The sequence below is a fragment of the Eptatretus burgeri genome, chromosome 12, assembly GCF_056783735.1.
Source record: "Eptatretus burgeri isolate ZD-2024b chromosome 12, Ebu_testis_v1, whole genome shotgun sequence".
NCBI classification, from domain to species: Eukaryota; Metazoa; Chordata; class Myxini; order Myxiniformes; family Myxinidae; genus Eptatretus; species Eptatretus burgeri.
The window spans coordinates 45442871-45451223 of record NC_140972.1 but is presented as its reverse complement, the minus strand read 5'-3'; the positions used below and the strand labels follow the sequence as shown (position 1 = coordinate 45451223).

The 8353-nt window shown below is 53.5% G+C and overlaps 1 protein-coding gene across 9 annotated transcripts in view; it reads right to left on the bottom strand.

Annotated features, from left to right (window-relative positions):
- The window catches only part of LOC147015528 (integrator complex subunit 14-like), a 183327-nt gene that overhangs the window by 147015 nt on the left and 27959 nt on the right, over positions 1-8353 (bottom strand). The gene's annotated exons all lie outside the window — the stretch shown is intronic.

The following is an 8353-nucleotide window of genomic DNA, read 5'->3' as shown; positions in this document are numbered from 1 at the left end:
GGAAGAAAGTTGAGCCGGTTGCTCGGCTCGAGCTGCGAATGGTGGCTTCTTCTTCTTGGTTCGTGGAGCTCTTTGTTCACCGTTTGGTTCCCGGCTTGGTGCGACTCTTTGACCTCTTCTTGGAGGTGGTTCCTCAGGGAAGCGACGCATCGACGGGAAGGACCGGTGCCTCGTCTCACCAGCACGTGTTGAGAAGCGTGGGAGGATTCGCGGGAGCTCGGGAAGGATCGCGGCTCACGGCAATTGGATCCAGCTCGCTCTCGCTGGAGCCGGGGTCCGAGCAACTTGAAGACCACACGAGGTGGAGAGGTTCGAGATAGGTTCTGGGTTTCAGCTCACTTGTCCTCCGAGCTGGAACTCGTTATTAAAGGCCTCAGCGACCATTTCTTGGGTGTGTGTGTGTGCGAACGCGTGTCCGTGGGCCCGTCTAATAAGTAAGAAATTGTTAAGTGCTTTGTGTGCTGTAAATCTTTGCATTGCATTTCGTATAGTCGGAATAGTTCTGCTCTTACGTGCTTCCCGAGTTCCCCATTATTATTAATAAATACCCCAATTGTTAAATGTTTTCAGCTCGTCGCGTCGATTCTTTCATTTACTGAGCATTTCGTGTGTTGGGAGTTAGAAAGCCATTGGTTTGCCGTAAAAGGGGGACATTTGGACCGACGGTTCTCGGCGATTAAGCCGCTCGGAATCACGCACGGGACAGGCTCGCCTCGGCGGTTTGTTTCGTACGAGTTCCGTCGAGGGTGGAATACCCCGGTAGTTGGATCACGTGGGTATTTAGGTACATTGAAGATTGGCAATCGACCCTACCCCACGTGATCTGCCCATTGGCGTATTTCGGTTCTTGTACAAGGACCCGTCGACTCGGACTTATCCGGGTGGCGATCTATATTCCGGGCGATTGGTCGGGCCGACTCGACTTGCGGCACCGGTCAGAGCGGTTGGTTGGCGGCCGACCCCCGGCACCGTAACAGTGATGTTCAGGAGTGCGATTCGGCCCCCTCCGCCTCCGTAGCAAAATTCACGGATTCGGATCAGGGGTATTCGGATCACGGAGCAACCCCCCCACCCCCCTCCCCGTGTCCCCAAATTACGAGCATTATAAATTTTATTCCCAGCACACAAAATGTTCAGCCAAGGCTAGTTGAGCCAGGTGGGTAGTGAGGTGGATGTGGAGTTAATGGAACCAGAGGCCCAGGACGAATTCACCGCCCAGGACACTCCTGTTATGCAAGAGAAACCCGTACCAGAAAGTTGGGAGAGGCGTCAAAGCCGTTCATCTGGTTCGTTTTATTATTACAACCGCACCACAAATAGTAGTCAGTGGGAGCGTCCAGGCCAGGTGACAATGCAGCAGGTTATAGAACTCACGCAAAGAATAAACGCCAAAATGGAGAACATGAATGCCAAAATGGATGAGATGAATAATGATACGCGATCCCAGCGGGGCGAAACGCAGAGCATGGGGCAGAATCTCCAGGCTGGGCAAAAGGCAGTGACGGCAGTGGCGTGCGACGAAGCGCGGACAACGGTGTGCAAAATGGCGGCACCACATGGCGATACGATGGAGCCAGTGAGGGGGAGTGCAACGGCTGTGCCCCCCGGGATGGAAGCGGGGGAGGTCAAAATAATTCGAGAGACGCGTTGGGCGAGACTTGTGCAGGTGACAAAGAAAGTGACGGTGACACAGAGGGGAAATTAAATGGGGTGACTGAGACGTGTACGAGACACATAGAGACAATGGAGACGAGGGAAATAACAGAAACAACGAAGGAAAAAGAAGTATTGCCAGAGACACGGGAGATAGACCGAGTCGAGACTGAATTAAATAGAACAAAGGAGGAAACAGAGACGAAGATCCAGGAATAGAAGAAACTAATAGACACGAAGAGACAACAGAAATAAAATGTATAGAGACGCGGGAGATAGAAAAAGTAGAGTAGAGACTACACGATAAAGACGGCGTAAAAGATGAGCACATACACATGGAGTTAGCGAGGGAAAATGGGGTTGAGCTTGAGAAATGTGTTGGGACCCGATGCAAGCAGCAGGATGGCCTCCTTCAGGAACGAGGGAGGGACTGTGCCCCCTTGAGGCGGATCGCGACGAGGTGAGTCCGGTTGAGCGTTGCGAGGTAGAGGGGGCGAGTGCTGTGAATGGGTGCACGCGGAGCTTGGGGGGTATGGAGATCCCAGGAGCGCTTGAGGTAGCGCAAATCCCCAGCGTGGTCGTCCCGGTGTGTGTGGTTACGAGTGTAGCGAAATGCGTGCTGGAAAGCACGCATTGTGTGAGTGAAAACCCGGGTGCAAGTGTTATGGCGTGTGCAAGCGATTCCCCGTGTGCGAGTGAAACCCCATGTATGGAAGAAGCACGATGCATGAGTGAAAAGGTGTTTAAGGGAGAAGCGCCATGTGTGAAAGAAACCGCATGTGTGAGGTATGAAAGATAAATGGTGGTTGGTATGCGAGAGGGCACAACCGCGTGTCCGAGTGCCATGGTGGAGTGTGTGAGCGTCAGGGCACGTGAGAATGTGCGGTGAGAGTGTGACAAAGACGGTGCCTGACGAAGGACAAAGGCCGAGTAGCGGCCGTAGCTATTTCGGGGACCGTGCCGGATTGGCACAGCAGCGCGCGTGGGGTCCGTACCGTGCTATGCACGAGGCCGCCACATGCGCTCCTGCGCGAGTGAAATCCGGTCCGGAAACGCACGCAGTGCATGTAGTCGATCCCGCGGACGGACAAAAGGTAGGCTGGATTGTGAATTTGATTCAGAGGGGTTCTCCGGGTGATTGTGTTTGTAAAGCTCCAATGTGGCCTGCATCGCACTTTCTGTTCGCAGAGCGTGCGAAGCGGTTTCCCCGATGCGCTGAGCATACCCCGGCTTGCGCGAGAGATCACGCAGGTTCGGGGTGCGAATGACGTCATCGGAGATTCCGCGGCGCGGGTTACGGATGAGCAGAGCACATGTGCTCGCGTGGGGAACCCCTCGAAACACGAGGCTTGCTTTGGGATGCGCAGTGACGTCGTGGCTGCATGGTTGGAATCCGGCAGGAGGGGAATCCCTGCCGGATGTTACCGTCCAAGGGGTCGAGGTGCGCGAACAGCTGCCATGACGTCACGGGCAGGTTGCGAATTGCCGCACTGGTGTTGGCAGGAAAAAAAAAGCAAGCCTCGCCACTTCGAGTGGACACGAGCCCCAGACAGGGGGTGGAAGACCCCCCCCCTGTTAGGGGGCGCAGGAAGTACTCATTAGGGGGATGGGTTAGCGATAGTTAGACCGGCTTCATGGGGACATGGGTGGGTTGTTCCTCATGGAGCCCGTGGAATGGATCCCGTTAGAGGGATTTCAGTTTAGACTTAGGGAATGGGAATTTTTGGAGACACGGACAGACTGGAAATGTGTAGTGGAGACGTAGCTTTGCTACGAAGAGAAAAGGAATGTGCATTGATTTAAGGGATGACGAGGGAGCACGAGTTAGTTAGGGGATTTAATTAGGATGGATGGCAGTATAGAGTGTTGGTGTGAGTTGTGAAATGGAAAGTGTGTGAGGAATGAGTGTGGGACAGTGGGCCCAAGTGTGTGAGTGGAGCGAATGTGGTATGCCTGGTGTGATGACTGATTGGGGGGGAGGAGTGATTCCCACCCAAGGGATGCCGGGGTCAGTTTAATGTTAGTTCGTGGGTAGTTCAATTTACTAAAAGGAGGTCGTTTTGTTGTTGGTGTTGAGAGAAGGCACGAAACCCGTATGGAGGGGTGCAAGAGTTCATGGACCGGCTGGGAGCATAGCTGTGGAAAGGTGAGTTTTGTTTAGTGGGCACCCCAGGCACCGGACTAGTAGGCCAAGGGCCCAAGAGGGGCCGGGATAGTGTAGTGGGCACGGGCGACCCATCGGAAACGGAACCCGTAGCGCCAGAATGCCACGGGGGCAGTGTAGTGGGCACGGGCGACCCTCGGAAAGGGACCCAGAGCATCACCACGCCACGTGGGCATCGTAGGGGGCAATGCCAGAGAGGGCAACCCCCCCCTGTGTTGTAAGGAGCAGCTAGGCTCGAAGGCAGCCTTCGGGCCTAGGGGTGCCATGGTTAGAGTTCGGCAGAGGGGGAGTTCCTGCCAGTTGAGCTACGCTGCATAGCCAGGTAATTGTGAGAGGGCACGAATGAAAATTTGAGGGCAAGGCCCAAATTTATAATGGACACCAACACAGGCGACGGGAATCATGGTTTTTAGAACCGATGGTTTTAAAATGCGAGGCGTTTTTGGAAAGCCCCGGGGTAGTTTCAGGTTAATGAATGTTAGGGTAGATAGGAGATGTACCCCTTCGCACCATCCATGCCTTCGCTCGCTGTTGGCCGCTGGACTCACCTTGGTAGATCACTGAACTCTGAGGAGGCCATTCTGAGGCTTTGTTCGGCCTCGAGATAGGATGCTAGTCTCTCCCTATTCCCCTCCAGAGAGGGAACGTAGGGATTGGGAGTAGACTAGGTGGACATGATAGGCTAGCAGGACAATGACGATAAACGGGGTTAGGGAGCCGATTATAAAAGGGAAATAAAAATAAAGAGGGGCGAAATTTTGTTGTGCTGTGTGGCAAATTAATGGAGTGGGTATGGACAGAGACAGTCAAAGACGATAGTGTGGGGGGAGACAGTAGGCTAGGTCCGAGCCCGCCTTCAGAGCGGCCGGCACCACCGCACTCCCTCCAGACCTCATGGAACCACACCAGAGGCCGGCCAGCTTCACCTGCCGGCCTGTTGTGCTGCAGCCGCCTGTTCTGCATGGGCTTGCATTGCCATGCCTAGTTTGCCTGCCTCTGCCATGACCCCATGCCTGCGTTTGCCCGTGTCCATCCATCACCATGTGCGCCAGGAACATCCAGTTTTGCAAGGACTGCCCTGCAGGCCCGTGCATCCATCATGCTCATTTGTGTTTTGCGACCATCTCCATTCATTCCCCTGCACCAATGAACTTTGAAATGACTTTTTCCTTCTCCCCTTTCACAGATCACAAGTCCTGGGCCATGGTTATGTAATGGATGAATCAAATGAAAATTGTAAATACGTGGAACCTCACCTGCATGTTTGTTTTAGTGCCGGCAATTTTAGTTAAGTTGTCCAAATGAGTCTGTGAGAGTTTGTTTAGTTAGTCACGCAGCGCATTAGGTTATTTATTTTTGGGACACGTATAAAGAAATGTCGCACTCAGGGATCCGAAGGTAGAACGTACTAGGGGAAAACTTACACATGGTGGTCACACAAAAATTTGACGACTCGGGAAGAGTCTGTAAAAAGGGGAGGGTTTAGTGTTAGGAATTTGGAATTCGATTGCACACAACATACAGGTTCCTTTCGTCAGCTATGTCGATAAGTGCTTGTTCCCGAGATAGCTCACCTTCCATTGTTTAAATGCTCAGAAATCGATTAGATGCGCTGCGGATCATTTTAATAGTTAGGGAACAACAATGGAGACGTCCCTCCCCCTCTTCTACGAAAAGGAAGAAGAGCCCTTCCGTCCCGTGATTCATGACGTCAACAACTCCCTCCCACCCGTGGTTGAGCGGGGGATATAGATCACGAGGGCATGAGTCACGCTGAGCGCGGGGGAGGGGGCGGAGAAGGATAAAGAGGAGATATTTTCTTTGTTTGGGTTCTGCGTCGTTCAGCAGGCCGTCGGGTCCTGCTTGGCTTGGGTTAGGGTTGAGGCCTTCGGAAGCTTTTTGCTTCTGCAGAGGAGTTGTTCAGCAGAGCTTCGGATCCTGCTTGGCTCGGTAGGCTTCTTGGAGAGCTGCTTTGTTTGGATGAAAGTTGAGCCGGTTGCTCAGCTCGAGCTGCGAATGGTGGCTTCTTCTTCTTCTTGATTCGTGGAGCTTTGTTCTCCGTTTGGTTCCCTGCTTGGTGCGACTCATCGACCTCTTCTTGGAGATGGTACCTCGGGGAAGCAACGCATCGACGGGAAGGAATGGAACCTCGTCTCAACAACACGTGTTGAGAAGCGCGGAAGGATTCGCTGGAGCGCGGGAAGGATCGCGGCTCACGGCGATTGTATGCAGCTTGCTCTCGCTGGAGCCCGGGTCCGAGCAACTTGAAGACCACATGAGGTAGAGAGGTTCAAGATAGGTTCTGGGTTTCAGCTCACCTGTCCTCAGAGCTGGAACTCGTTATTAAAGGCCTCAGCCACGATTTCTTGTGTGTGTGTGTGCGTGCGTGCGTGCGTGCGTGCGTGCGTGCGTGCGTGCGTGCGTGCGTGCGTGCGCGCGTCCTTGGGCCTGTCTCATCAGTCGGAAATTGTTAAGTGCTTTGTGTGCTGTAAATCTTTGCATTGCATTTCGTATAGTCGGAATAGTTCTGCTCTTACGTGCTTCCCTAGTTCCCCATTATTATTAATAAATACCCCAATTATTAAATGTTTTCAGATCGTCGCGTCAATTCGTTCATTGACTGAGCATTTCGTGTGTTGGGAGTTAGAGAGCTGTTGGTTTGCCGTAAAAGGTGGACATTTGGACCGACGGTTCTCGGCGATTAAGCCGCTCGGAATCACGCACGGGACAGGCTCGCCTCGGCGGTTTGTTCCGTACGAGTTCCGTCGAGGGTGGAATACCCCGGAAGTTGGATCACGTGGGTATTTAGGTACATTGAAGATTGGCAATCGACTCTACCCCACGTGATATGCCCATTGGCATATTTCGGTTCTTGTACAAGGACCCGTCGACTCGGACTTATCCGGGCGGCGATCTATATTCCAGGCGATCGGTTGGGCCGACTCGACTTCCGGCACCGGTCAGAGCGGTCGGTTGGCGGCCGACCCCCGGCACCGTAACAATATATTACATATACAGTATGGTATATCATCCTTTTATAATAACAATGAACAACTGGAACGACACCTGAGAGTGCGCATCCTCCGCTCGGCTGAAGAGTTTACGTTTTGTATCTCACTGAAAGGCAGGATATGGATCTGGAACTCCAAAAATCTAATTAATTTGTCCTTGTAACACACCCAACTGGTCCACAAAGTGTCGTCTGAATCTGTTAATCACTTTTTGAGATATCTTGTTCACAAACATTGAGAGACAGACAGACAGATCAGTGTGAAAACATAGCCTCCATCCAACTTCTGTGGCAGTGGTAATAATAATATTCATTTGAGTTTCATATTACACAACTTGATTGAGAGCTAACATGTGACGTGCACAAAACTACACACAGCAACACTTGATCGAGAGGAATGGAAGCTGAGTATCATCTCAGTTCGGCCTGAGAGCAGACTTTAACAAGAAGTTCCATATTCATCTCTTTCAAGGAGCTGGTTCATAGCTCCCTCAGCGTGCATGGGCTGTAAGAAGACAGGAAATGGAGCAAGGAAGGAGAATATCCGGGAAAACGGATGGTGAACAAAAGAGGGGTCGGGGCGGAGAGGAGGGGTTTCATGGAGGAGTGGAAGAGGTTGGGGTGTGAAGGAGCTGTGGATTAGGTGAGAAGTAGTTGACTGAGGCAGTAGATTGGGTGTGGGGGGGGGGTGAATGAAGCAGTGGGTTGGGTGGGGTGATGGAGGCTGTGGAGTTGGTGGGAGGTGGTGAAGAAGGCTGTGGATTTTCTGGAAGAAAGGGGGAGGTGAAGGAGGCTGAGAATTTTATGGGGGAGGGGGTGCGAAGGAGGCTTCAAATTGAGTGGGGTAGTGTGAAGGAGGCTGTGGAGTGGGTAGGGGAGTGTGAAGTAGGCTGTGGAGTGGGTGGGTGTGAAGGAAGCTGTGGATTGGGTGGGGGGTGTGAAGGAGGCTGTGGAGTGGGTGGGGGGTGTGAAGGAGGCTGTGGAGTGGGTGGGGGGGTGTGAAGGAGGCTGTGGAGTGGGTGGGTGGGGGTGTGAAGGAGGCTGTGGAGTGGGTGGGGGGGTGTGAAGGAGGCTGTGGAGTGGGTGGGGGTGTGTGAAAGAGGCTGTGGAGTGGGTGGGGGGGTGTGAAAGAGGCTGTGGAGTGGGTGGGTGGGGGTGTGAAGGAGGCTGTGGAGTGGGTGGGTGGGGGTGTGAAGGAGGCTGTGGAGTGGGTGGGGGTGTGTGAAGGAGGCTGTGGAGTGGGTGGGGGTGTGTGAAAGAGGCTGTGGAGTGGGTGGGGGGTGTGAAAGAGGCTGTGGAGTGGGTGGGGGGTGTGAAGGAGGCTGTGGAGTGGGTGGGGGGGTGAAGGAAGCTGTGGAGTGGGTGGGGGTGTGAAGGAGGCTGTGGAGTGGGTGGGGATGTGTGAAAGAGGCTGTGGAGTGGGTGGGGGGTGTGAAGGAGGATGTGGAGTGGGTGGGTGGGGGTGTGAAGGAGGCTGTGGAGTGGGTGGGGGTGTGTGAAGGAGGCTGTGGAGTGGGTGGGGGGGT